This window comes from Zalophus californianus, chromosome 7 (assembly GCF_009762305.2).
Source record: "Zalophus californianus isolate mZalCal1 chromosome 7, mZalCal1.pri.v2, whole genome shotgun sequence".
Taxonomy (NCBI): Eukaryota; Metazoa; Chordata; class Mammalia; order Carnivora; family Otariidae; genus Zalophus; species Zalophus californianus.
This window is the reverse complement of record NC_045601.1, coordinates 136,015,805-136,021,883: the sequence shown is the minus strand read 5'-3', so window position 1 is coordinate 136,021,883 and position 6,079 is coordinate 136,015,805. Positions and strand designations below refer to the sequence as shown.

The following is a 6,079-nucleotide window of genomic DNA, read 5'->3' as shown; positions in this document are numbered from 1 at the left end:
ATCAGGTGACAAACAATGACTGCTGAATAGTGATGATGGAGAGAAGTAGATTCCAGATGTATTCTGAGTGAGATTCAGTAAAGGCTGCTGATATCTTGGATGTCAGGGTTAAAGGAGTAAGGATTGAGAATGACCCCCCAGAGCGTTGGCATATGACAGAGTAGATAGGTGACATTTATTGAATTGGGGAAGGCAGGATGAGGAAAAGAAGACCAAATGTTCAGTTTTAGGCATGATAATTTGGAATGTTGGGGAGATATCTAAATGGGGATATAAGGTTGGACCTCAGGAAGAAGATGTAGAAATTTTAGGGATCATTAGCATAAAGCCCCGAGAGCAGATGAGGCTGCATAGAAAAACAGGTTAGAAAGAGACAAAGGCAAGGGAAACAAAGGTGAAAATCAACTACTGGGACTTCATCAAGATAAAAAACTTTTGCACAGCCAAGGAAACAGTCGACAAAACCAAAAGACAACCGACAGAATGGGAGAAGATATTTGCAAATGTCTTATCAGATAAAGGGCTGGTATTGAAAATTCTATAAAGAACTTCTCAAACTCAACACTCAAAGAACAAATAATCCAATCAAGAAATGGGCAGAACACATGAACAGACATTTCTCCAAAGAAGACATCCAAATGGCCAACAGACACATGAAAAAAATGCTCAACATCACTCGGCATCAGGGAAATACAAATCAAAACCTCAATGAGATACCACCTCACACCAGTCAGAATGGCTGAAATTAACAAGTCAGAAATGACAGATGTTGGTGAGGATGTGGAGAAAGGGGAACCCTCCTACACTGTTGGTGGGAATGCAAGCTGGTACAACCACTCAGGAAAACAGTATGGAGGTTCCTCAAAAAGTTAAAAATAGAACTACCCTGTGACCCAGCAATTGCACTACTGGGTATTTACCCCAAAGTTACAAATGCAGTGATCTGAAGGGGCACATGCACCCCAGTGTTTATAGCAGCAATGTCCACAATAGCCAAACTGTGGAAAGAGGCCTGATGTCCATTGACAGATGAATGGATAAAGAAGATGTGGTGTACACACACACACACACACACACACACACACACACACACACACACACACGAAATGGAATACTACTCAGCCATCCAAAAATAAAATCTTGCCATTTGCAAGGATGTGGATGGAACTAGAGGGTATTATGCTAAGCGAAATAAGTCAATCAGAGAAAGACAATTATATGATCTCACTGATATGTGGAATTTAAGAAACAAAACAGAGGATCATAGGGGAAGAGAGGAAAAAATAGAACAAGATGAAATCAGAGAGGGAGACAAACCATAAGAGACGCTTAATCATAAGAAACAAACTGAGGGTTGCTGGAGGGGAGAGAGGGTGGGGTAACTAGGTGATGGACATTACGGAGGGCACGTGATATAATGAGCACTGGGTGTTATATAAGATTGATGAATCACTGACCGCTACCTCTGAAACTAATAATACATTAAATGTTAATTAATTGAATTTAAATTTTAAAAAACTATCCCCTTTATAAAAGTGTTCAAATCATGGGGCACCTGGGTGGCTCAGTTGGTTAAGTGGCTGTCTTCAGCTCAGGTCATGATCTCAGGGTCCTGGGATCGAGCCCCGTGTCGGTCTTCCTGCTCAGTGGAGAGCCCGCTTCTTCTTCTTCCTCTGCTGCTCCCCCTGCTTGTGCTCTCTCTCTATCGCTCTGTCAAATAAATAAAAACCTTAAAAAAAAGTGTTCAAATCAAAGAGAACTCTGAATCATAAATGCCCCGATTTATAGTTAGACATTTGCAACAAGAAAAAAAATCATAAGAGGGAAATCTAGAGTGAAGAAAACGAAATTCCACCATATCCTCCCTAATGTGTTATATGTTTACTTTTAACCCAGTCAAAAGCCTTATCATTTGAGGAAAAACATTCAGAAAAACTGCCTTTTTTCCAGAAACCAAATTGGTGAGGTGTCCTGATGGGCACCAATCCTGGGAGCCATGTCCTTCGGCCCTGTCAGCCTGATGGGAATGGAAAACAAGATCTTTCAAAATATTCCTTGAATCTAAGAAGCTTGCAGTTCATTGATGCCTCTTATTAAATATTAATAACTAACCATGGCAATATTTTGCCTCCTCGTCAGTTTGAACAGTTGTCTTCCTTTTTCAGCATGGGGCAGGAAGCTCTCTCCAGAACTATCATGAGTCTCACATCTCAGGTCCACAGTTGTGTGTGGCATGTGTTTTTTGCCCAACTTTTATCAAAGAACAAAGTTCAAAGGACACCAGAATCTACAGTTCAAACCATCTCAGAGGGAGACAAAACAGGGCCAGTTTTAATGAGAGAGAACAATGGGGAAAAATTCCAATGAATAACGCTCCACCTTTTTTCTAGGACTCCTTGTGAAATACCGTGAGCATTCTTAGAACTTGTTTTTCTTTCTCTTGGGCCGTTATCAAGACTTTGTCATTTGTGTTGCTGCAGGATCTAAAGGCCTCTGCTGCCTCCCCCATCTTACTGTTACTTCTGTTAAGGATAGTTCACATTTTTGTCCTAGACTCTTACAGAAATATAAATGGATTTTGTTTCAAAAAAAAAAAAAAAGAATAAAGAAAAAAGAAAGAGACAAAGGCCAGGAACTAGTCCCGGGAGGACGCCAACATTTAGAGGTCAAGAAGGAAATGGATGCGTGCAAAAGTGACCGCAGGAGCTGATATGTTCCAGAAAAACAAGGAGAATGTGCTATCATGGAAGCCAAGATAAGAGGATCTTTCAAGGAGGGAGTAATCCACTGGGTCAAATGCTACTGAGTGATTACTAAGTAAGATAAGACCTGTACAGCAAAATTGGATTAAGCAATATGGAAGCCATTGGTTACCTTCCCTAGAGCACTTGTCAGGTAAGTGATGGAAATGAAAGCCAGATCAGAGTATTTGAAGAGGAAATGGGCACACGATACTCCAAAATAAATCATAGATGGTTTAGGGACTTAAATGTGAAAGGGGAAACTAAAAACTTTGAGAAGAGAATGTGGAAGAACATTTCCATGAATTTAGAATAAGAAACAACTTCTCGAACAATACACAAAAAAAGCACAAATCATAAAAGGTACGATTTATAAATCTGACTACTTTAATGTCAATTGACTATTAAGAACTCTGCTTCATAAAGAATATAAAAAATGAAGTTGCATATCCCATGATCCTCCTGTTCCATATTTAGGAACGTGATGAAAATCTTGCCCACACACCCAGAGATGTGTGTAAGAATGTACATGGTAACGTTGTCCATAAGAGTAAAAACCCAGAAACAGTTCACATGATCAATCTCAAAAGAAATGGTATATAAACTTGTGGTATATTGGGGCGCCTGGGTGGCTCAGTCGTTAAGCGTCTGCCTTCAGCTCAGGTCATGATCCCAGGGTCCTGAGATCAAGCCCCGCATCCCTGCTCAGTGGGAAGCCTGCTTCTCCCTCTCCCACTCCCTCTGCTTGTGTTCCTTCTCTTGCCATGTCTCTCTCTGTCAAATAAATAAATAAAATCTTTAAAAAAAAAAACAAATAAACTTGTGGTATATTTATTGAACAGAATGTTTACACATCACAGCTAGAATGAAAGTGGTTGAACTACATGGGTATCTCTCACACATGTAACATTGGACCAAACATTCAGTGTGCAGAAGATTCTGTGTTGGGTCCAGTTAGACAAAGTTTAAGAATATTATTTAGAAATATGAATCTCAATATCCAAAGAAAAAGTAGAAAGAATGGAAAATATTTGCCCTTTCTTAGCAGACTTGAGTATAGAGAGTAGTGCAGAAGATTATGTTTTCAATATACTTGCTAATATTTGAATTTTTAAAACTATGTACATGTATTATTTTAATTAAAAATGTAAAAGTATTTTTTTAAGATTTTATTTATTTAGCTGAGAGAGAGAGAGAGAGAGAGACAGAGAGAGACAGTGTGCAAGCACAAGCGGGGGGAGGGGCAGAGGGAGAGAGACAAGCAGACTCCCCACCAAGCAGGGAGCCTGATGCGGGGACTCCATCCCGGGGTCCTGAGATCATGACCTGAGCCAGACTCAGATGCTTAACTGAGCCACTCGGGTGCCCCAAAAGTAATCTTAAAAGTAAAGGAGAAGTGAGGAAATGGGGGCAGCTCTGAACAACTTTGGATCTGAAAGGAGGTATGGAGAGAATAGTTGGCTGACACAGAAGATGAATCAAGGGAGGGTTGTCTATTTTGACTGCTTTTTTTTTTTAGATGAAATATATTTGATACTGTAGGGGCCAAAGGCAGGCCGCCCCCAAATGTGCCACTTTGGCATATTTATTATTTCAAATAAAAGTTGCTTAAGACATAGCGATGCAAGAAGAACGCTCAGTCTCTTCTCTGTCTCATTGAAAACAGGAAACAAATCTCCCATATGATACCCTCCCTGTACTAAGAAGTAAAAAGATAGGCAGTTCCCCGCCACCCCTCCACTAGTTTTAACGTGCCTGGTTTGGGCGGCCGGGCAACGCGGGGCTGGATTCGCCACCTTCCGGTGCTCGCTCCTCCGCCGACGCATGTCCAGGTCTCCGCCCTCCTCCGGATCCTTCTCCGTCCTCGTGGCGGGTGCCCAGGGGCAGGGGCTGGAGCTCGTCGCCGCCGCTGAGCTGCAGCAATTCCAGCAGGTGGCTGTTGTCTCCCCTCGCCCACCAGAGCTTCCCATTTGACTACGATGATGGCGACGGGGAGGGTGAGGAAGACGTGGATGAAGGTGCTCATGATTCACAGGCTAAGGTGGCGAGCCTGAGAGGAGTGGAGTTACAGGAGTGCTCCGGTGTGGCTGAATCAGAAGATAACCAAGAAGAACAGAAACAGGCGCACCTACCAGAAAGCCGCCTGACACCATGGGAAGTGTGGTTTGTTGGCAAAGAAAAAGAAGAACGGGACCGTCTGCAACAGAAAGCTCTGGAGGAATTAAATCCACAGCTAGAAAAAAGAAAAGAAATGGAAGGACGTGAAAAAAGAAAGGTAATTACTGAAGAAAAGCACAAGGAATGGGTTCAGAAAAAGAATGAACAGAAAAGAAAAGAAAGGGAACAAAAAATTAATAAGGAAATGGAGGGAAAAGCAGCAAAAGAATTGGAGAAAGAACATTTGCAAGAGAAGGCAAAAGAAAAATACCAATAATGGGTAAAGAAGAAAAATGCTGAAGAATGTGAAAAGAAGAAGAAAGAAAAGAAAAAAGAAAAACAATGGCAAACTGAATTACAGGAAAAAAAAGAAATAGCAGAGAAAAGGTTTAAGGAATGGTTGGAAAATGCAAAAAAATAAACCTCGCCAATAGAAAACTTACAGATTTTTACAGTGGAAATTCTTATCCAGAACGAGCCTTTTATAATCCAATTCCATGGAAACCCATTCACATGCCTCCTTCCAAAGTAGCGAAGGACCTATCAGGAAAGAAGACTAAAAGGCCTGTGATAAGTCAGCCATGCCGGTCATCATCCTCTCTGGTGGTTCAGAAAGCCAGAAGCAATCTTTGCCTTGGAACTCTCTGTGCAGAATACAAAGATAGTGGGTGTAGGAAATTGCATGATTTTACCTGAAGCTATTTAATTTTAAAAGTAGAATCGTTTTTTACTCCTCAGTCGACAGCTCAACATTTGATGTGATTATTGACACTTTCACATTTTTGCTTTCGTCTATGTTGTCCTTAGAGCTAATTGAAGAAGATGCTTTATACATTTTCATTTTTATAAGTCCTTCAAGGTTGATCTTGGCATTTTGTTTCACAGGATAAGTGACTGAATATCTAACAATTGTGTTTATGTTTAGCTTGTATTAAAACTACATTGTAATACCAATAAAACCAACAATTTGTGTGGTGTCCTTTCAAAAAAAAAAAAAAGAAGAAGAAGAAGAAGAAGTAAAAAGATATCCTTACCACCAGAGTTGGGAACTTTAAAGCAGAGAAAGCTATAGAAAGAAGCCTTGTTGTTTTTTTCCTAATCTACTCCCTCAACTCAAATTCTGCTTAGAATTCCTTACTGAATAAAGCTCCTAAACATTTGTTTTCTTTATCGTGTCAATT

General features: G+C 40.5%; 1 pseudogene; it reads left to right on the top strand.

Moving 5' to 3' along the window:
• Positions 1 to 4,565: 4,565 nt before the first annotated feature.
• On the top strand, positions 4,566 to 5,594 carry LOC113928013 (annotated as a pseudogene).
• The last annotated feature ends 485 nt before the right edge of the window (positions 5,595 to 6,079 follow it).